The sequence below is a fragment of the Saccopteryx bilineata genome, chromosome 1 (assembly GCF_036850765.1).
Source record: "Saccopteryx bilineata isolate mSacBil1 chromosome 1, mSacBil1_pri_phased_curated, whole genome shotgun sequence".
Lineage (NCBI taxonomy): Eukaryota > Metazoa > Chordata > Mammalia > Chiroptera > Emballonuridae > Saccopteryx > Saccopteryx bilineata.
The window spans coordinates 360,028,458-360,052,191 of NC_089490.1; the positions used below are offsets into that span (position 1 = coordinate 360,028,458).

The window sequence follows — 23,734 nt, forward strand, 5'->3', positions numbered from 1 at the left end:
CAATACTATAACACCCATCTTGCTTAATTTTTTAAAAAAAATTTTATTTATTGATTTGAGAAAGAGTGGAAGGGGATTTGTTGTACCACTTATTTATGCATTCATTGGTTGATTCTTGTACGTGCCCTGACTGAGGATCAAACCTGCAATGAGACTGACCAACTGAACTATCTGACCAAGACCACACCTATCTTGCTTACACAGCACAACTCCAACAATGCAGCCTAAGACACCATTCATTTATTTTGGCGCCCATCCTTTATTGAGGACTCAGATTGAATTGTTTTTCACCTAGGACCCTTTTAGTCTTACTCTTACATACAACTATTAGGATACCTCTATTTATGTTGTGTAATGGTCTCTCTTCCCCTCCTGGCTTTGTGTTATCTGGAAATGTGATGCAAATCCTTAGTCAGGGGTTTCATTCAGAACACTGATAAAAGTCCTGACATCTGAGCCCTAGAGAGAGCCTTACGTCATTCTGATGCTAACTGGTATAAAGGTTATGAAGTCAAATAAGCCTGGTTTGAATAATGGCTCTGCCGCTGACTGTGTGACCTAGGGCTAGCTGGCTGAACTCTGAATCTCAGTTTCCTCATCTGTAAAATGGGGCTGTGAGGATTAAAGGAGAAGATATAGGGAATGCATTTAGCATAGAATAGATGCTGCACAAATATTGATTCTCTCCACCTTTTCTTTTGGTCAGCATGGATTCATGCATCAGCATCTTTTGGTTATGTCTACTTAACCAGTTATGCATCCAATTAACTAAACTAGAATCTAGGCCCATATTTCTTTATCTTGTCTACAATATCTTAAAAAGTGCATTGCCATATAGAAATAGATTGATGTTTCTGCCTCTCTTTCTCTCTCAAAAATCAATAAAAAATAATAAAAAGTGTATTGCTAAAATCCACTTACATAGAGGACTCTCCTTGAAATCAAGGCAGAGACAAAGTAAACAGCAGCATGATTCCACTTGCATGTAAACTTAAGGAAAGTAATAGGCTAGTAATGAAGCTAGTTGACCTTGAAAACAGTCAACCCTCAGGCCACAAGCACTATTGGGCAACCACTCTGTGCCTGGCAATGAGCTGGGAATAGGCAACAGTTTTACAATGATTAAAATGCAGTGTCTGTATTCAAGGAACAAGGCTAGAATTCTAGAGTTATAGGGACTAATCTGGGTCACAGAATTCAGTGCAGTGATTTAGTTCCATTTGTTCACTATCCAGTCAACAAACATTTATGAAGCATTTACTCAGTGCCAGGCTCCTGCCTCCACCCCTTCATCTCAACTTCGTTAGGTGCTAAAGGGGTGTCGGGGAGTATAACAACAACAAAAGGAAGACAATGTCCTGGTATTTAGGGAGTTTAACATCTGGAAGGATTGGGAGTTCTTTGTGCCAAAGCCCTCTGCTAAGTGCTTCAGATGCAGAAATAAAGACAGATTGTGTCCTCTCAGTACTCAAGTCGTATCTTATTATGAAATATTTATTTTCTGTAACTATTTGTTTCCTTCCATCTCACTCCGGGGACAACTGTTTGCGGTACAGACCTTGGCAGCTAGAATGGTGTCCGCCACACAGTAGGTGGTCAAAAACTCAGCTACTGGAAGTAAATGCAATGGAATCGCTCCAGATTTTTTTTTCTTTCTCTCTCTCTCTAGTTCTCTTTTCTTTTTTCTTTTTTAACGAGTATGACAGCTCCAACGGGACGCTTAGAGGGCAGAGTAACGAAAAGAAGGTAAGAATACTTGGAAAAGCCTTCTAGAAATACTAAATATTCGTTCTCTTGTTTGAACTTCGGCAAACCGGGGTGTTTTAGGCATTCGTGTTCCTAAAATTGATTTCCTAGATGGAGTTGGAGGGAGGGGAGTGAGGAAATGCTGCTTTTAGTCAGAGTGCTCCGAGTGGGGAAGGGGAAAGAAGAGTGGTGGAAGCGGTGAGCCAGACACAAGTCACGGACCCAAGGAAGAGGGACATCCCAGGCGACTAGAAGGAGCGCAGATGCTACACCCGCAGTGGCCACCGCGAACGAGCGACCTGAGGGAAAAGAGAGGGTAGGGGCGAGGAAATCCAGGGAAAGCGCGCAGATTGGCCCTCTGTTCGGGGAGTGCGCTTATGTGCCAAGCGATTGGTGGCGGGAAAGTAGCAGGTAAACCGGCCCCCCTCGCCTCGCCATTGGCCAGCGGCCTCTCCCGCAGCCATACAACTGGCCAGCAAGAAGCCAGGCCGCGCGCGGATTGGCCGGGGGTGACGGCGGGTCCGGCTCCCTTTAGGCGCTCGGATTGGCTGGCGGGAAGAGGCAGGTATCCGGGCTCCGCGGCTCCTCCATTGGTGGGCGGGGAAGGGGGGTTGGGCACAGCGATTGGTGGGCGGGGGGCCGGGCCTGGGCCGGCGGGGAGCGGATTGGTCGGAAAGTAGGTTAGTGGTGCGACATTTAGGGAAGGCAGAAAGTAGGTCAGGGACGGAGGTGCCTGTTTACCCGCGCCGGACTCACCGCCGCTGCCGCCGCGGGATCGGAGTGGGGGCGCGGGCGCGGGCGCTCCCGGCGAGCCACGGTGAGTGTCAGGCTGGCCGCGTTCAGAGGCACGGCCCTGAGCACCCCGTCGGGGGCCGTCAGCACTCTTGCAGAGGCAGCAACCCCGCCGCCCCCGGGTCGCAGCCCGGCCGCCGGGGAACACTGCCCGACGTGCCCGCTGCCGGCCTTAAAGGGCCCGTGCCCGCTCCCTGCCCCCACCCAGGCCGTGGGGAGGCTGCGCCCCTTAAAGGCGCCGCGCCCGGCCGCCCCCATACTCTCTCGCGGGGGCTGGCGCTGCAGGGTAGACCGAGCAGAGGTGCCGTAGGCGCCCCTGAAGGGATAGGGAAAGTACCTACCTCCCCTCTGTTGGGCATCGCTACCTGAGTGGGGGAGAGAGAAGCCAGCTGCTTCTTAAAGGGACAGCTCCGCCTTTGGGGAGCAAAGACCGGCTGAGGGCAAGTCCTAGGGTGTATCCCTGGACTTGCCCGGTGACCCCCGAAGGGACTATCTTTGACAGCTGCACACCCAAGGGCGTTGGACGAGCGATGCTGCTTCTGCCCTTCCTTCTCTCCTTCACTTCCCTTTCGGGAGCCTGCAGGGCTTGGTGGGGGCGGGGAGGGCGTCTCCGTCGGGCTTAGGGCGTCCGAGCCTGCCCGCCCCTTCGACCATCGCGGGGTCTGGCGCTGCCCCCGGGAATCCCCGGCCCGAGATGGGGCCGACCCCAGCCTGTGAACTTTCGTCCAGCCTGCGGCGTCTGCGTTCTGGGCAGCCTCGGGAGGAGCCCTCATGGATGTGCGAGCAGGTGCCCCACAGCGAGGGGATGTCGCTCAGCGTCCAGGTGTGGGCCCGCCGCTCGTCCCGGAGCCCTGGAGCGCCGCGGAGGGCGCAGCGAGGCTGGCTCTAGCAGCAGGTTTGACAGATGTCAGAGCAGAAAAAGGCTCCCGCTCGTGATTGCTGGGCGTTGACAGCCAAAAGAGCTTTCGTTTGTTCCAAGGAAGAAATAAAAAAAATAGAAATTAATGCCGACCTTGTGAGACACGAGTCAACCATCCCGAGGGGTCGCGAGAGCCGGCCGCGAGGCACACGCAGGGGCCGGAGGGCAGGCGCAGGGGCAGGAAGGGCTACACGGGCCTTTGGCGTCCGTTGTCAAGTTTATCCTGGCCGGCGGGGTACCGTGCTGACTGACACCCTTCGCGCCACATTCCTTGTCCCCTTTTCCCTCCCTCACGGGCTTGGCTCCTTCCCGGGCGTCTGGCATTGTTTTTGGCATTTTGGCGCTTTCGGTCTTTTTTCTCTGCTTAGATAGCTACTCCTCAGCAAGGAATTATTAGCCAAGTTTTAACATCCAGCTTCCAGAAATAAGATTCGATATTTATGAAGAAGCATTTCTTGATTGTACCTGTATTTCCAGGGTCTTCTTTAAAAATATATACATAAACATTGCCCATTAGATGCATGTCATTTCCTCTAATACTTGCTTGTCATTTGCCTTTTTGCCATGTGCTGCTGTTTCCCCCTTTAATCTATTTTTATATGACAACTATTATTTTAATTCTTCTGGTCCCATTGATATCAGGATCTGTCAATTTGGGTTGGTGGAGTTTTTAATTAATGTACTGGTTGAATCATGAGCTTAAAATAATCATTGCTGCTCCTGAGCAGTTTTGAATAATTTCATGCTCTCTGTGCTTGCAAGAAAAAAGAAATCACTGTTAAATTTTATTTCCATATCAATGAAATTTAAAAAAAATTTAAAACACAAAATTGAATCATTCAATTCATGCTCTGTTACTGAGTTCACTTTATTGAGAAGTGTTTAAAGCAGTTTGTTGAACATATTTAGAAGGCTTTAAAATTTCCTGGGCATGATTTGAAATTGTATCACCTGAAGCTGGATCTGTAGAGGCATATTGGTTTTGATTATAAATGTAGCTGGTGAATGATGATAATAATAGTAAGTTAAAACCATAGTTAGATATGTACATTCTTCCAATCCATAAAACTTAAAAGGAGGGAGAGAGAAAGAAACAGCTATGATGGAAGAGCACTAGCCCGAGAGTTAAAACGTCCTGGTTCCAGCCCAGAGTTGGGCTCGTAACTGTGCTGCTAGAGATAAGTTGCTGAACCTTTCTGGATTTTATTTACCTCAGATGGGAAGTAAGACAGTTAAGCTAGGTAATCCCAAAAGTTCCTTCTGCTCTAAAGTTCTGTGTGGCTCTAAATATTGAATACATTTGAATTGCGGTTGGTATTTTACCTCCTGGAACCTCCAGAATATCTGAGCTGAAGTCCTATTTTCATAGAAACTTAAACAGATCAACAGATGGTGTTTTAAAGAATCCGTTTCAAATGATTTATAAAATGATGACTTCTTAGAGGAGTTTGCTATTTGCAAAAGAGATTTGCCTGCCACAGGGAGGAAAAGGAAGTGGTTGTGCTTGTCCATCCACACCAGCAATCTCTACCAATTTATATAGTAAATGAAGGACAAGCACTGTAGAAAGACCTGGCTATGTTAACAAAACTCTAAAAGAATATGTAAAAACGAAATATTTAATTTGTCTTTGATATAAAGGTTGCCTTTCTCCTATGAGCCTACTTTTATTTTTGATTCCATCATCAACTTTCACCGGGAGATAGTCATTTTAAAAGAAACATTGCCCCCTATAATGATACAATCACAGGTGGTGATTTTATGGTAAACACTTGCAGGGAAGTAAAAAAAAAAATCGTTCGTAGACCTTAAGGTTTAGTTAGGAGCCCAGAAAACACAGGCATGTTGCCCTTTTCCACAGTCCTGTATCTCCTCATTGCCACTTGATCACAATACCCAGACTTACCCCAAACTTCCACCCTGGCTTTTCTTCAAAATCTCTCTCTCTCTCTCTCTCTCTTTCTCTCTCTCTCTCTCTTTCTCTCTCTCTCCCCCCACCCCCTGCCTCCCTTCCTCCCTGCTCAGATTTAAACTCCTCAGTACCTCTTCCTTCCTGCCCATAATGTCCCATCTCTTTTCCCCATGTCTCCTTCTCTCCTCCTAGTGCAGAAAAAGCAAGGAGATCTCTCCTCTGCTCCCTCTTCTTGGACCGTCACTTTGAGTGGGAGCCTGGAGTCTGGTAGCAGGACCTAGGACCTGGGTTTGGGCTGTGTGGCCTTGGACAAGTGCTTGACTTCTCAGACTGCAGAATCCTTTTCTGTAGTTTAATGACAGTGTCTGCCACATGGAATATGTATGAGGATCAAGGGGGCAAGGGGAGAAGCATGTAAAATGCCTGGCATGCAGGGGGCCGTCCCTCTGTGCCTGCTGCCACTCCCTTCCACCACTCCCAGAGTTCTCTCATCAGAATAGCCTTCATACTGTTTTTCTTCAGCCTCCTCCCCAACCCCAGAAAAATCTTTGTCTTGATTTAGGAGAGGAAGGATGGAAGGGGAAGACACAGATCTTTACGGGCCTGCTTTCACGTGTCTACATGTGGTCCCCCTGAGCCTCTCTGTCCCTTGCTCTGCTCCCTGCCCAGCATCCTGTCACAGGGCTGCAGACATTCACCTCCACTCTCTGCTCCATCCTCAGCTGCTGCCCTCCGGCTTCCCTCTCTACCACTCTTCTCTGTGTTTCTTCTCAAAGATCTCTAAAACTTACAACCTTGAATTCAGGGCTCCGTTCTTAGTCCAAAATGGTTGTTCTTGCCCCCTTTGCAGCTTTTACATTGCCCATCTTTACCTCCTTGAAATCCCTTTCGTCCTCCACCTTCGGATCATGATGCTCTTTTTGGTTCTCTTCCTGCATATCCTAAGGTAGGTGTCTGTCCTGGCCTCCACTCTTCATGTTATCCCCCGTTTTAGTTCTGCTCTTCTCCTGCCTCCACTGCTAGTATATTCACTGTACACACTACCAGCAGCCTGTGGCCGACATGTGTGGCCTTGGGGTTGCAGATTGCAAACTGCTTGCAAGCACTGCCATCCTCTTAACACCCTGGTGCCTGTACCCTGTCACTCCCAAAATGTCCTGAGAGACAGTTTAGAACACAGACTTTGAAGACAGATATCCTGTCTCTTACTAGGTTTATGACTTGTGGTCAAGTTGCTTTGTTCTCTATGTCTTGGTTTCCTCATCTATAAGACTGGAATAACTGTAGTCTTTATTTCAAAGAGTTGCAGTGTGGGTTAAGTAAGTTAAAACATTAAAAATGCATAAACCTATGCATGGCACATAGCAAGTACTCAGAAAATGTTAGCTGTCTGCATTGCTGCTCCTTCTTACCTCTCTGTATCTAGCCCAGTTGTCTACCAGGCTTTGCTGTGTGCACCAGACTGTCCAAACTGAAAGCTGTCTCTTCCCTGGAACAGCCATGGACCTATTCCATGCCCCAGCCTTCCCAGTCCAAGTCCTAGTCTGTTTAAGACCAAGCTCAAATGCTTGATCCTCCAGAAGCTATCTTTTCGTTTTGTTTTCCTTCCTCCCCACGCTTGGCAACAGTGTGCCCCAGCCCTTGATCTACCTAATTCTATTAGGTATGGCTGCATTCCAAATTGTGTTGGGCTGTCCCTGGGAATATCTCACCAACTTGTTCAGAGCAAGCACTTTGGGGGAAGTTCATCTTGGTTTCCTAAAATGACAGGCACAGAGAGCCTTCAGGATATGCTTTTCCAGTTCCAATCAAGTGTCTGGAGGAGAGATGGGATGGGATAGGCACCCGGGGACTAAGCAGGTAGAGGGAAGGGCAATACTACACTTATGGAGAGGTGGGGCATGAGATGAAGAATGCAACAGGGCGTGAGTGGACATGGTCATGAGTAAATCTACATGAAGGAGGTTTTGGGTTGGGGACAACATCTGGGGAGATGCAATTGGACGAGCTTTAGTCATCTTTGTTTCACAGGAATGTTGAGTGCTGACATTTGATGGCAAATGATTTTTATTTTAGCACATGTTGTTCTTTTAAGTAGTATAAATTCTTGTTTATCTAGCCTGGTTAAAGGAGGAGTTGGATGGCCTGCCTAATTTAATATTCTGATTAATACTCTACCCACTGGATTTTGTACATATACTGAGTAAAACATTTACATGTTTTTAAAAGGTAAGAGAAATCTTATAGAGCTAACTGCGCCTAGCTGCCAGCCACTAGTTTGAAATATGTGACCTAGGCATATTAGTTAGCTTCTTTGAGTCTGATTTACCTCTTCTGCAAATTAGAAATAATAACGATGTCAATAGCAGCTAACATTTATTGAACACCCTCTATGTTAGTCATCTTATGTTTATTAACTTGTTTAATCCTCATAACAACCCCGTGAGGTAGGTGCTATGATTATCGTCACTTACCCACTAGTGAGGTGGTTTTGTAAACTGCGCAAGGTCACTCAGCTGGTGTGGGGTGGGGCAGGATTTGTGCATGGGGATTCTAGAGTCTGCTGTCTAACCACTGTAGCAGATGTCTCCTGGGAGAACCACTGGATTAGATCCTGTGTGTGGAGTGCCCAGCACCAGGCCAGGAGCCTACCAGGCCCACAATTATTGGTGACCAATGTTACTATTGACAAAAGTGGTATGCACCTCCTTTTAAGCAGGACTGAAGTCCTTGGCAGTGGGACCAAGGGATGCGTGTTTGGGTAGTAGTAGTGGCAAGGAAGGGCTTGTGAGCCTGATTCTCACGTACTGTTGTGCATTTCTGTCTCTCCTGCTTATTCCTGTCGTTCTGCAGCGTTGCTCTTACATGGGCCTCGTGTGGCTCAGCCAGCCCCTCCCCAGGCGGCTTCTTGTTGTGTGAGATAAACCTCTGAACAGAACTCATTACCCCCACCTCCTACCCCTACCATAGCCATCTGCAGAGCTCCTTACTGGGGAGGAGACCTTTTCAAAGTCTCTCACTTTCTTCTTCTCTTCCAGCTCTTTACCCTAAAGACAGACGTTGACAGCCTTGGGGTATGTGTGTGTGTGTATATATATATATATATATATATTTAATGCCACTTGTTCCCCAAATACATTTAGATAATAAGGGAAACTGTTTTATGTCAAGAACCTGTTACATAAAAATATGTTATATAATGTTCAAATATATACTGCATAGGAAAATTAAATACCACTTTTTTTCCCCCCAAAGAATAAAAAGCTAATAAACATAGGCTATACTGAATGTAATTAACCTCGGATTTGGAAGACAGGGAAAGGCATGCTATGCTCTCACAGCTATGGTGTTTTTTGTTTGTTTGTTTGTTTTTAGATTTTATTTATTCATTATAGAGAGGGGGGAGAGAGAGAGAGAGAGAGAGAGAGAGAGAGGGAGAAGGGGGGAGGAGCAGGAAGCATCAACTCCCATATGAACCTTGACCAGGCAAGCCCAGGGTTTTGAACTGGCAATCTCAGCGTTTCCAGGTTGACGCTTTATCCACTGCGCCACCACAGGTCAGGCACAGCTATGGTTTTGAACCTTTGTGATCCTCCTTGAGTGCTTCAAGTGTGGGATGTATGGGAAGTTGACCTGAATCTGCCACGGGATCTAGTACAAGATACTCTGGAAATTGTCTCTTTTTAAGGGGAAAAATTACTTGACATCTTGCTCACTAATATCTCTCATGTCTAAGTAGAGGGAAGAAGCTCTTTTTGCCCCCCCTACATAGACCCCTCAGGTCATCTTCTAACCAGTTTTCTGCTCTACTCTCTGCTTTCTTCAATTCTTCCTGCACGATATGGCCAACTTTGCCTTCCAGAAACAGCCCTGTTGCCAGCGGCATGTGATTGACACCCTGTGTCCAGTCCTCCAGGCTGTGCAGCCTGGCCCTGTCTATCCTCTCCAGCCCTGTTTCCCACCACATCCTCCGTTCTCAGAAGGACCCAGGTACCTGAGGGTTAATCCTGCTTATTTCCACCTGCCCTTCCTGGGCTACCCCATGCTGTACTCTCTCCTGCTATGTATCTTTGGTCATGTTGCTCTCTTGACCTGAGAGGCTCTCTTCTTTGCCTTGGTCTGCTTTGAGTCTCTCACTTCTTTGGAAGCCTCTTCTGATGACATTTGTCCTTTTCATGTGTGCTCTCTCCCTCTCTTTCTTTCTCTCTCTCTCCCTCTTTCTCACTCTCTCCCTCACCCCTCTTCCCCTCTTCTCTTTACTTTTGATGGCCAGCCATTCATTCAGAAGCATTGGTACTTCATATTTAGCAAATTACCATATTACTAATCAGGATGGCCAGTTCTCTCATTTTTAAATTAATTCATGAATAATTATCTTGTCCTCACTTCCCACTCTCCAATTCTACTCATTTACTCATTCAGTGAAGTTTATTGGATGCCTACAATGTACATAGTACTGAATATACAGCAGTGAACAAAACAGAGTTTCAGTAAAAGGAGACAGATAATAAACAGTTAAATGCATTAACTCCTGGTGGTGATAGATGTTAAGAAAGCAATCAAATAGAGTAAACAGTAGGGGCAATGAATGGTAAGAAGGAGGTTGCTTTAGCTGCGTCTTCCAGAGAGGCTTCTCTGAAAAGGTAACATTTGGGCTCAGCTGCAGGAAGATCTTGGGGGAAAATATCCCAGGAAGAGGAAACAGTAAGTGCAAAGGCCCCGAGGTTGGAAGTTGGAAGTGGCTTGATTGTTTTTAAGAAAAGTAAAGCCAGTGTAACTGGATTATGAGGTCCTTGTATGCACATTTTATCTTCCCTGTAACCCTTAGCCCAATGCTAGAAAGGCTGAGTAAATACTTGCATAGAGAAGAGGAGCATTTGCCATTGGTGAAATAGTGTATAAATAACAGTTTACTGTAATCTGCTCAGAAGACTTTCACTAAAACATATTGCATATAAACAAATTAAGGGTTTGAAGGGCTTTCTCATAAATGTACTCTTAACATGTATCACCAACTATTTACTTTTAATTGTGTTTAGTGTAGAGCTTCAGACCTCAGAATTCCGTTTCACATGCACAGCTGTCTTAAAAATAGGCTTTGTTCTGAAAGTTCATTTGTAAGGCAGTTGATGGAAATTTAGGATAAATTTTTCTATAGAAAACAATGAACTAAATGGTGGTTTAGTTCCCGAGCAAGCCCACAAAAGCCATTAAGTGCTGACTGTAGCCGAAACCATACTGTTTAGTACTAAAGCATTACCAGAATTAAGTAAGTCTTCTGAAACCCCCTCATCTATATAGCATTATAGGTCATTTACTTTTAGCATTAGTGGGACACATTTATCTTTGTAACATCTACTATTTTTCCAGTCAGTCAGAAGGTTTTATAAAAGGGATTTTTACCTCTGTGCTTTTAGGATTTTGTTTCATGTGGTATAAGTGAGACAGTGGTGTGGAGAGTGGGGAGAACCCTGGAATGGGAATTGGGAGAGGTCCAGGCTCCAGTATTGGCAGAGCCACTGACTTACTGAGTAACTTGGAGTAAGTTGCCCTAACTGAACTTTGATTTCTCAGGTCCTTGTTGGCTATAAAAATCATGTTTTTATGTAGTACATTGTTTAAGCCTGCTTTCAAATAGCTGCTTCAAATTTCTTTCTTTTTATTTTATTCTATTTTTTTTTGGTTGAGAAATATACTTTATTTTTTAACAGCTTTTTATTTTTAAAAAAAATTTTACTGAATTTATTGCTATGTCATTGGTTGTATTATAGAATTGTACACCTGAAGCCTATATGATTTTATTAATCAGATTTCTTTTTGATGAAGTAGGTAGCACACAAAAATGAGAACCTCAAGTTTCCCAAGCATAGTGCTTGACAGTTATGCATGGAACGTGAACCTTGGTTTTGATCTGCTATCTTTCTTGATGAGTTGAAAGAAATTTTGTCCTAGAACTTTTGGTCCAGATAAGACTCCTGTGTTCTTGGCCAACTTATCATCCATGTAATTATGTAAATCTTTTTTTTTTTTTTCATTTTAACTCTTAAAGATAAAAATGGTGACTATGGTTTTTTGCTTATGAAGTATAGTTATAAATGCCCTGAGGGAATGGAATGAGTTTTCAGGAGAGAGCTGAGCTGAAAGAGTGTGGGATCAAAACAGTTTTAAATGTTAAATGCAAAGCTATTTTCGGCATCCTGCTGGAAGAAAAAAAAATTTTTTTAAAGGCTTTAGATGATATAAGAGGTTTCTGCTCCAAAGGAGAAAAGAGCCTCAGGTTTTGCAGTGGTGAAAACTACCAGATCCTAGAACTAGCTACCTCCCCTTCCTCTTTTCCCACCTCTGAATTTTGTTTTTGGCATCACATGCCACATTTGCTGTTTAAGAGGTTTAATGTTTAAATAACAATAGTGGCAGAGCTCAACTGGGACTTCAGGTGTTAGGGACTTTAGTTTAACTTAATGTTATGCTGTGAACTTCCCCAGTAGATTCTAGAGCAGGGGTCCCCAAACTACGGCCCACAGGCGTATGCGGTACCCTGAGGCCATTTATCCAGGAAGGGGCACCTCTTTCATTGGTGGTCAGTGAGAGTATTGGATGTGGCAGTGCTGCAAAGCGCAGCGTCGCTCACGTACAGTACTACTTCCTGTGACGCAGGACGCACACATCACGGCTCCGGAAGTGCGTCATATCACTTGTTACGGCTAGCAGTGACAAAAATGGAACCGGACATTGACCATCTTGTTAGCCAAAAGCAGGCCCATAGTTCCCATTGAAATACTTACTGGTCAGTTTGTTGATTTAAATTTACTTGTTCTTTATTTTAAATATTATATTTGTTCCCGTTTTGGTTTTTTACTTTAAAATAAGATATGTTCAGTGTGCATAGGGGTTTGTTCATAGTTTTTTTTTAATAGTCCGGCCCTCCAACGGTCTGAGGGACAGTGAACTGGCCCCCTGTGTAAAAAGTTTGGGGACTCCTGTTCTAGAGTGAGGGGAAGCCTCATTGGGAATGACAGAGCACTGTTAGTGCTGCCTGTGTTTGGTCAGTCAAGAATGGTACATTTCATTTTTTTCTTTTTTTTCTTTGCTTGAAGTCATAGCAAGGATTTGGTGCAAAAAGTTGTTTCTCTGTGGATTTCACTTTGGATCTAGAAGGCAGCATCATAGCTGGCCTTCCTCCTTAGATGCTGAAGTATGAGCAGATATTTTGTCTGTTTAGTTGCTGTATCCTCAGCAACTCAGACAGTGGTTGTGAAGAGTAGTCACTCAATAAACAGTTGTCGAGTGAGTGAGTTCAGCTTAGGAAAACCTCAACTCTTTTTCCCTTTCTCATAGCACAGACTCATGAGCTTGGTCTTGTGAGGGACTTTGGAGTTTAGGTCATCTTCAAGTTGGCCATATCTCAGTATCTTTTATTGATGACCAGGATTTAATTGGCAGTGGTTGTCCCTGCCCTGCTGATGTTCATCTTTGTGTTATCTTTACTTGGCTTCAAGGTACAGCAAATTAATAGCTGAGCCACATCAATTTAAGGAAAACTTACTGTGTATTGGTTTGGGCATCGTACTACACATTTATTTATTCAGTCAACAGATATCTGTAAAGCCATCTACCAGGCACCATGCTAGACTCAGAGGAAGAGCAAAAATAGTTGTGGCCAAGGAGCCTGCAAGTTTCTCTACTGGTAGAGTATAATCCAAGGCCATGTGTAATGCGAACAGAGTGGTCTAGACTGTAAGTGCTACAGAAACTTAGAGACCAGAAAGAACTTTGTGAGCTGTCACAATAGGGAGGAGGCTTCCTGGAGGTGATCAGGTTTAATCCTGACCTTTAAGGATGGGTAGGATTTAGATTCACACACAGGGATAGCACAGGTATTTCCAGGGAATGGATGGGTAGCAACATAGCACAATTAAAAGCATGGAGGTCGGAATGACCAGTTTGTATTCAGGGACATAGACTTAACCGAGAATGGAGGATTTGCAAATAATAGTGGGAACTTAAGTTTGGAAGATCATTCAAGGCCTAAACCAGAAGCATGTCATTTCTGATGATAATACTAATTGCTAATATAGAGAGAGTGTTTTGTGGCATTCTTAGCATTTCACATGTGTTATCTCATCTAATTCCTACAAAAACCCATGGAATAGATCTTATTATTACCCTCATTTTAGAGATGAGGAAATGGAGGCACAGAGTGATCCAGTAACCCGGCTAAGATCACATATCTGGTAAGTGGTAGATTCAGACATAAAAACCAGGCCCTAGAAGCTCTTGCTCTGTTATTTCCTGGTGCCCTCCAGATGCAGGACTTAGGCTTGGTTGGGGGTGGTTTTAGAGTAATGCTCTGGAAGTGGACAAGACTCTATGTAACCCATTCCTCCATTTCCTCCATTTCATAGATGATGCAAGAGTGAGGTTAAGTGGCAAGTCAAAGTTTAATTAGCACAGTTGATACTGGTAGTCTGTGGAGAAACATTGAATTTGTGTTGTTATGATTATTTTGCTAATGACATGAGATTATTCTTTTTAGAGCATTAGTTCAGTGTAAGTGTTCCTGTTGGATTGGTGCAAAGAGGGACTGGCTGCAGCAGAGACCTGATGGAGGCTGCTGGCTGAATCCAGACAGAGGGTGAAAAGAAGCCGGAGCCAGAATTCATTGTCAATTACGTTAGTCGGCATGGCTGTTTTCAGTCACCCTTTTAGATTTGTAGAGTTTGGGGAACATCTGCCTATGTGAGTGGCTTTAAAGTGTGTGAATCTGCAGTGTTCTGTGGCTGTGACACCTTGGTTAATGAACTCTCCAGAAGCAGCAGAGCACCATTATGAAAGTCAAATGTTTAAAAACAACTATCCACATTTTCTGGAATGAGCACGGGACTGGGAACCAGATACCCCGCATTCTAAGCGGCTTCACTATTTAAGCAATAGCTAGCCTAAGCCAAATCACTTCATGCCTCAGACTGGCTGATTTCTTATCTGTGGAACAGGTATGCCGATTCTTGTCCAGCCCCTTACAGTGTGATTCTGATGCTGGAATGAGATAAGGAAAGGTTTTGAAAGCTGTGAAGTTGCTCCGTGGTTGTGGGGAGCAGCTTCTTGGCTCTAGTAAGAAGGTGTGTGGTATTACAGGAACAGCCTGGAGGGCACAGAAGGAAGTTTCGCACCTCTAGGGCACTGCTGGGGATGTGGCGCTGTCCACCACGTGGGTGCTGACAGGCCTCCCTTTGCTGAGTAGGACCGTATTTTAAGAAGTGATATTCTATTTCACCTTTAGACATGGCGGGGGGTGGGCAATCTGAGCATGGATGAAAAAGTTAGACACAGACATCCAGGTTAACCTGTTCTCCTCTGCCCACACCTCAGGATAGTGCTGTGAGCCAGAAAAACAAGTGTCAGGATCTAGCCAGCTGGCCAGTTGGGCATTCTTGGATGTTTTACCTATCCTGCGGCATAAGGCAGAAGTCCAGAAAAACCATGATTAGCCTCAGGGATTAATGAATGAACCAGTATGCTGTCCAGGTAACACCTCGTGGCAAAGCCTGTAGCAAAGTCTTGACACAAAGGATGGAAGATTTGCCAAATCTTAATTTTTGTTAGTATTGCATGATGTAGCAATTATTCTTACTATTATTAATAACAGTACCTAACCTTTGAGTATCTATCATCTGCCAAGTACTGTGCTAAGTGCTTACATGCCTTTTCCCATCTTTCCCTCACCACAGTCCTGTGGGGTGGGCAGCATCAGTCCTACTTTCTATCAATAGTTAGGCAGGCTGAGACCTAGAGGTGCCCAGATAACACGTGGAAAAACTGATTCGAATCCAGCACAGTCTCTCTCCTCAGCCTGTACTCTGAGGAGAGAGCAGCAATCTTCTTCCTTTTTCCTGGCATCCGAAATGTTTCCCGTCTCTGGTTTTGAGGTTTCTGATAGTGCAGCGGACCTTTGGAAGGCATTTTGTTTGATAGGCATGTCACCACAGAGTGGTCGCAGCTCACTGCAACTCTCCCTTGGTCGCAACCCTGGCTGACACCTGGCAGCTCTCCCTGGCTGCTCTGTGGCTCACAAGCAAAGGGACACCGACAGTGAACGCAGCGGATTGACCGCCTCTTACCACCTGACACAGTCTCTCCTAAAGAGAGAAAGAGGGCAGCAAAAGAAATAGCTCCGGGTCAGTTTTTCAAAAAGTGGCTGACTAGCTTGTAGTCTACTCAGTTTTCATGTTGATGCTTGTCAGCATTTCCCCACAAAAGCCTTTCCGAAAGTCATGATTCTGGTGACATTGTTTATCTCTGTGTGTGATTTACAGAGCACTTTACTACACTGTCTTGCTTAGTTTTTACCACAATCCTCTGAGAAGAGGCTAAATAAAGATAGAGAGTTGAGCTATTACCCAAGATCCCAAAGCTAGTCAGTAGCAGAACCAGGATTTAAACCCCATTTTCTTTCTTTTTTTACCAAAATTTTTATTTAGTATTTAAATTTAATGGGGTGACATTGGTCGTTAAAAACACATAAGTTTCAGGTGTATATCTCTTTAGTGTGTGAACTTTCATTGTGTTGTGTGCCCATCACCCATAGTCAAACCAATTTCCATCAGTGTGTGTTTGATTCTTCCCTGCCCCACCCCCTCCCTCTGGCAACCATTTAACTTTTGTCTATATCCACGAGTCTTAGTTTTGTTTTGTTTTTTGACAGAGACAGAGAGAAAGTCAGAGAGAAACAGTTAGGTACAGACAGACAGGAAGGGAGAGAGATGGGAAGCATCAATTCTTTGTTGCCACATCTTAGTTGTTTGTTGATTGCTTGTTCATTGATTGTTTTCTCATATGTGCCTTGAAGGAGGGGGGCTACAGCAGAGCGGGCGACCCCCTGCTCAAGTCAGTGACCTTTGGGCTCAAACCAGTGACCATGAGGTCATGTCTGTGATCCCACACTCAAGCCAGTGGCCCCATGTTCAAGCTGGTGAGCCTGCGCTCAAGCTGGTGTTTACATGTTTTCCAGTAAATAAGCTTACGCTCAAGCTGGTGACCTCAGGGTTTTGAACCTGGGTCCTTCGCATCCCAGTTCGATGTTCTATCCACTGCGCCATTGCCTGGTCAGGCCATGAGTCTTAGTTTTATATCCCATCTATGTGTGAAATCGTATAGTTCTTAGTTTTTTCTGATTTACTTATTTCACTTAGTATGTTATTCTCCTAACTTTAACTTCTCTCCTCCCAAGTTCTTCTTTGCTTTCAAAGGTGTTCTCAAATGTTATGGTCTAGTGTATTTCAAAGTCATCACATTAAAGTGAAGTATTTTGCACTACAAACTTACTGAATCAGAATTACTGATTCAGAATAAATAAAAGGTCATGTGATTGGTTGATGTGTTAGGTTTAATTACTTTGCACCTACTTTCTGTGGTTCAGACTATGCATAGATCCTTTGTGGTATATTAACGGGTCAGCAGCTTTTCTCACTTTAAAAGTCCCAAGGCTCTAGTCTAATAGATGATAAAACATGGGGTTTAAATCATTTATTTAAAAAGTTGACCATGGAGTTAGTTAGGAACACAAGCTCCTATTATGACATTGTTTCCATGGAGAAATTAGCTGTGGCTCACATCATTTCAGCCCTCATTGCCTTTTCTAGGAATGGAGTGAACTGCTGCAGGAGACCGGTCATATTTATTCCTTAGAGCTCTCTCCCCTCCTGTCACTGCAGGAGGCTGACTTGCTTTTCTGCACTCTCTCAATTTTTCCTGTGACCCGAGCATAAATCATTTCTGAGGTCTTGGTTTCATTTTTTTTTTAAATGTTTTCCAGTAAATAAACCTGAATGGAACCCTTTCTTGTATAGTTTTGAATATCTCCTTTAAAGTATTTCACTGCTGACAAGGGGCTTTACTAGGAGAATGTAGACCTGGTCTCACTCAAGCTTCTTGTATTAGTTGGGACACAGCAAGTTCTTGTATTAAAGAGATCTACACCTGGCTGAAACCAGGTGGAGGCTCATTCCTTTTTTCTTGTATCAGTCTAGAGTAAATAGTGGTCCAGGCCTCTGTCTGCATTATGTGTCTTTCACTTGTTGGTTGAAAGTGGAAACTTGGTTTTTATCATCTCCCAGAGGAAAAAGACCAGGGGCACACATGCAGTCTTTTAAGGGCTAGACCTGGAAATAACACATTCTTTTATCCCAGTGACCAGAACTTAGTCATATGGGTACATTTACCTTCAAAGGAGCCTGAGAGATACGTTTAGTTGAGGCTGTGAGTCCAACAAAATCTCTGTTTTTAAAGGATGAAAAGGAGATAGGACATTGTGGGAGGTTAGCAGTCTGCTACATCATGGTACCAATGGGAGGGAGTAAATAAAGTTTAAAGCTGGTGCCAGGATAGCAATATATTCAGGGAATATATGAGTCCAGGGTCAGGATCCAGGCAGGCACACCTTAATCAGGGCATATGCAGCCATGTAGAGGTCAGGGCAGTTCATTGTTCAGAAACTAGGCAGCAGGGTAGAACCCAGGTGCTAGCAGGAATATGAATAATCCAGAAGACTTTAGTTATTAGTAAGAGGAAATTCATCAGTGTGAGTGGTACAGTAGAAAGACCACTGGACCAGGAGTCGGAAGACCTAGGTTTGAGTCCAGCCCTTACACTTTCATGTTCCAGTGAACATTTGTTCTATCATCTAGAATATGGGAATAACAGTGGTGGTCTTTCCTGTCTCCTAGGCTTAATGTGAAGATAGTGGATGGGGAAGTGTTGTGCAAACTTCAGCTCCCTGGAAATGGGCATAGCATCTGTGTATTCACCTGTGTGTCGCCAGCACCCAGCCCATTGCCTGGCATGGACATACTAGTTGAATGAAGTATGAAATACTGTGAGAGGTGGGGAAATGCTTTGTGCTAAGATCTTTGTCCTGGACAGTCTTGTCTGCTAGGCAGAAAGGTTCTCTTGCTCTCCCCTGGCCAAAGCCTTGGGCATGCATGGAAAACCAGGAACTCCACGAGGACATGGGCAGATACCAGGACAACTCCTGACCAGATGGCATATGACACATAATATGTCCCTGGAAAGACCTGCCTAGGTGACAGAGTACAACAAAGCTGACGATAGGACTTTCATTTTGATGTCATGGTCCATGAATGTGAACTGACCATTTTTAAGTGGTTTAGTCCACCTGCAGATTGGAAGATGAAATCTACCTAAGCCCACCAAAACTTGGTTTCTTCATTCAGAATAATCAGATGCAATGATAAAATTCTGTTGAGTTGGAAAAATGTGTGGCTTATTCAAGATAATAAGTATTTGTTGAAAATATGATGTAGGTAAGAGTATACAAAGATGAGCTTACTGTTTATATCTTATGGGCTACTTCCATTCTAGTAATAGGATTTTTTTTTCTTTTGCTGGGAAAATGAGGGTTCAGTGGGATAATCAGGTTTTTATGACTTCATGAAGGGTTTCTTTTATTCATTTTGTTATTTGTTTACTTGCTGTGGGTGAACTTTCTTGGAACATTTATACATTGAGAGCAAGACTACACTGGAGAAAAGCAGGAATTGAAATTATATTCATAGTATGCATTTGACTCTGTTAAACTCTCATGCATAGAATGGAAAGTCACCAAATTGTTAATAGTGGTTCTCATCTTGTGCAGTTAGAAGTGATTTTATTCTCATGTCCTTCTCTGTGGTTTTCTATTTTTCAACAATGAGCATGTATTATTTTTATAATTATAAAAGTCCAGCTAAAAAATAGTTCCATACATTAATACTCTCCAGCCAGATCCAGAATCTTTATTTTTGGCAGCCTGGCCTGGGCTATAATCCGTCGTGTTAACTCAGACCTACTCTGATTATTTTATGACTGAGGCATTAAGGAACTTGTTATAAAGAGGATGTTTTCCTTCTGGAAATCAGCATAGAAAGTTAAGGGTTTATGAGGTATTAGGAAAGATGTCCTGAGTAACTCTCCTCCTAAAATTTGACTAGCTTTTATTACAGTTACTTAAGGAGATAAATTTTGCAGGTTTCCCACTCATTATGTGACTGTTTGTTTTCTTTTGTTCTGTATAACTAGCTTTTATTACAGTCACTTATGGAGATAAATTTTGCAGGTTTCCCATTCACTGTGTGACTGTTTTTTTTCTTTTTTCCTTTGTCCTGTATTCCTGCATCCCTCAGGTGCCCCTAACTCTGTTATCCCAGGATCGGGTGACCTTGACCTTTGTTCTCGCCGACCCCTTCCTCTTCTAGTGTTCTCAGTTCACATCCCCTCCATCTGTTCATGACTTTGTAGATTTGGTTGTGCCTTCTTCCCGCCAACATATTTATCGACTAGAGAGCTCATTGTTGTTCTCTTCCCTGTAGCAGCTTCTTCTTGCTTCTTGTCACTGCTTCGGTGAGTAGCCTGAGCAGTGCTCCTGGGGTGTAATGAAGAGATACAGTCAGGACTGCCAGGAAGGGGTGGGGGCAGGTGCACTGCACTGGCTGAGAACCTTGGGGAAGGCACTGGGCCATTTGTCCAGCACCTGGCCCACACCAGGCAGGGCAAGCTCGTGCTGGGCTCCTGGAGAGAATTGCTTGGTGTTTGAAGTCAGGCAGCCCCCCCCCCAACCATGTATTCATCTATTGAGATCCTGTAATGTGGCAGCCACTGTTCTCAATGCTAAATGGGCACAGTGATGAATAAGGCAAACCTGACCTTTGTCTCGTGCTCACAATCACAGGTTGTAAAAATGGCGCCAGAGATGGTCACATGTGCCCATTTATAGTGGAGCAGGAGGGTCAGAGTTGAGATGATTCTGAAGCCTGGTTCCTATATGTCTACAGTACTTTCCCTTGGGGAGGGATGAAAACAGGGCAACCTCTTGGTAAAGCTGAGCTGCTTCTCCCATTCAGTCAGCCTAGACCCAGCCAGGACCTGCAGGAGAAAGCAAAAGCTGGGGCATGTGCTTGCTGGCGGGCTCTTGGTCACCCCGCCCACCCATCTCTGGACTGCCACAGGAGCATGTCTGTCTTTTCTGAAGAGTGATGAGCCAGTTTGCACATAGGGGTCCAGGTTTGTGCATATTGCAGCTTTGTCTGAAGGTAGCTTGTACTTTCTCCCTTACCTTCAAGTTTTAATGAGGACCAGCCTGTCAGTGTCCCTCCAGTGGAATATTGGGCTATTACGTTCAGAAAACTAGTTTTAATTAATTCCTCCATTCCTTCTCATCACCCAGCCACCCCCAGTCCTATTCCTGGAGGCTCCGAGTCTGGCGTGTATTTACTGTATCTTTCTGTGCTCTTGCCCTTTCTGAAACTTGCTGACCAGCTCTCACGGGTTCTTTCTGCATCACTGTCTGCTTGGCCTTTGGCTTCCCAGAAAAGCTTGCAGTTGGGCAGCTGTAAGTGATTTCCCTGAGCTTCCTTGCTGAGTCTTCTTTTATATTAAACTTCTCTGTCAGATCTAGGGCTTGGCCATCCGTCCTGCTCTTCATGTCCCTCTTTCTGAAAACCAGGACAGACAGGACCCTTTCCCCGTGGAGACTCTGCCCCCTTCCTCCTACGGACATTAGTGGCTGTGCTTCTCTGGCCCTTCTCCTCCCACCTTCCTGTTCAGAGAAGCAAGCCTTGGAAGCTTGCCTCACACCAGTGTGGTGCAGGATGGAGAACTTCAAGGTAGCCGCCTCCTGAAGGGGTCTGGGGACCCCACCCATGAACTGTGGTGGTTAACCAGAGGACAGGTCATTCATGCAGTGATTACTTAACACTCCTACCAGGGCCCACTAGGAAGGCTTTGTTACTAAATTTTCTTGGGTGGGTGAGGGGGAAGCTTGTTATTATATTCATTCTTTGAGTGTTGTTACCGCTCCTTTAAATAGACATGCAAAAATGTATGTGTGTATGTTTACATATCTCCCTTTACATATAACCAGGGTCTTTTCACAGTGAGTGTGGCCCTCAAGGCCGTGGGTTTTTTAACCCCAGAGAGTGGTAATGATCCTTTAGGAAAGATATCCTTTTGTTCTAAATATTTGTTAGCTAAAATTTGTAAAGTTTTGTTTCAGCCCTAGCTTCCCTCATTTCTAAGATGATTTTGGGGTCCACTGTATTCAGCATCCAGAAAAGTGGACAGCCTTTAGAGTCACCCCTGAACTTCAGCCCTGGTGAGGAAAGCTTTTTGTTGCAGGCCTCGTGCCTGTGGCACTGTCAGCCTTTAGCAGCTCTTAAACCTTGTCACTACTGAAAGTGTCAGGAGCTTTGGGGACTCAAAGGGCAAGGCTGTGGTGTGGAGTATGCCCGTGACAGTCACTGCAGCCCAGGCATACCCGAAGACCACCTTTTACTTGAGCACAAGGTGGCACTGTGGGTCCAATTTGCCCTGGAATAAATAATTTTATTTTTAAAAAGTTTAATTCAAAAGTTGGCCCTTCGGTGTTCTGAATGGCTGTCCCTTCTCATGTGTTTTGACTGGCTAATACTGTGGCCTGGCCAAGGTGCCACACTTGGTGCAGGCACCCTGCACCCTGCACTCCTCAGCATGGGGTCACCTCTGTCTGCTAAAGAGGAAAAGAAAAAGTGGTTCTTTCCCTATTTGAAGACAGGACAAGCCTGGATGAGGGAATCATCCACTCAGTCAACATCCATTGAGGGTCCAACATAATGGAAAGCACTGGAGTGTTGAGAGCAAGAAAATAGTATCTGACTTGGGTTTTTCTCAGGGTTCTTCTGGCTGCCTGTGGACTGATGTGGGAAGGACAGGCATGGAGCAGGGGGACAGGTTAGGAGGTGGTCGTTCTGGTCCAGGAAGCCATGCGGCTGGTACGCTGCTGGTCAGGATCCAGTGAGAGTGGGCAAGGCACAGAGTCCTTAACCAGCTGCTCTGGCCATTTGCCCCAGAGTTAAGCCCCCTGGACCACGGAACTGCCCTTCCCCAAGTGTGCCAGGCCCTGTTCCATGGCCGATACTGTCACTTCACCTGGGATGTTCTCATACCCTGCTTTCAATACTGGTGTTTGTGCACTGCCTCACCTAGTGACCTTGGGTCAGTTACTAGATCTCTCTTAAGCCTCAGTCTCTTTATCTATGAAAGAGTAATCATTGAACCTACCTCAGGGGATTGTGAGTATAACACAACATATAGTTGAGTATGATTATTGCCATAACCTCTGAAGCCACCTCCTGCTTCCAACCTTGGCCAGTGAGCCCGAGAAGAATGGGTCAGATCAGTCATGTCTCTGGCTTAGAACCCTAGACAGTAGCTTCCTGTCTTACTCGGAGGAGAAGCCAAATCGTCAGCATGGTCCACAGGCTTCCCAGTACTTCTGTGACCTCATCGCCCACCCCAAGGCCTGGTGCATGGTTAAGTAGGCTGGGTTCTGCACAGCGCACTGCGGAGCATGTGAGTGGCCCCCTGAGCTGTGCAGTGCGCAGTCTGCGCTGTGCATGCTGGTCCTGCGTGCCCCCTCTTGCTCCCCGCCAGCCATCAGAATCCTTGCTGTTCTTCAGACATAGCAGGCGTGCTTCCTGTTCAGGCTCTTTCTTCTGACTGCCCCTCTCCCTCAAATGCTCTTCCCCCAGGTATCTGCATGGCTGTTCACTCTCACCATCTTCAGCCCCCCTCTCAAATGTTACACTGTTTAAAGTTGTACCACCCAGCCCACTGTCTCGTAGATGTTCCCCATTTCCCCCTTTCTGCTTTATTTTCTTCTGCTAGAACTTTTCACCATCTAACATCTTCTACAGTTTACTTATCTATGTAGTTTATTGTCTGTCTTTTCTTAACAGAACGTAAATTACGAGGGTAGAGACTAGAGTTAATTTTGTTCATTGATCCACCCCCACTGCCTAAAACAGTACCTGACAAATAGTAGGGGCTCAATAGTGAAGAGTGATTGAATTTGCAACCAAGCAAATGAAGTGTTTGGTACAGTGCTTAGCACCCAGTAGGCCCCCAGTAAATGCTGGCTGCCATTATGTATGTTGTCAAATACCCTGCAGGGACCAGCTCCACCTGGCTTTCCGTGAGCCTTGCTCAGCCTCCTCTCGGAGTGAGCTGGATCATGCCGCCCCTGCTCCTTGCTGCTCTTTCCTCTGTGCCTTCTTTCTCAGTGTGCCATTTGTCACACTGCATTAGTGCGGATTATCTCACTCTTTTTCCCTGCTTGAGTCCGAATTTTTGCAGGGCAAAGACTGGCTTGTCGGATTTGTATCCTAAGTGACCTGCACCTTCTGGTCTGCACGTAGTAGGAGCTTGGGAAGTGCTCACTGTGGGCAGCCAGGACGGGTGGGTGGGAGGAGCTCTGGAAGCCATCAGGTCCTGGCTCCTGCGTCATTGCCTAAGGTTTGCACCCCTGCCACGGGGCGCAAGGCAGCATTTCACAACTG

General features: G+C 45.1%; 1 protein-coding gene across 6 annotated transcripts in view; it reads left to right on the top strand.

Annotated features, from left to right (window-relative positions):
* Positions 1-2,408: 2,408 nt before the first annotated feature.
* BMAL1 (basic helix-loop-helix ARNT like 1) overlaps positions 2,409-23,734 on the top strand; it is a 108,195-nt gene continuing 86,869 nt past the window's right edge. For all 6 annotated transcript variants that reach the window (XM_066250995.1, XM_066250997.1, XM_066251000.1 and 3 more), the window contains exon 1: positions 2,409-2,563. The gene's annotated coding sequence lies outside the window, so the exon portion shown is untranslated. The remainder of the gene's footprint in view (positions 2,564-23,734) is intronic.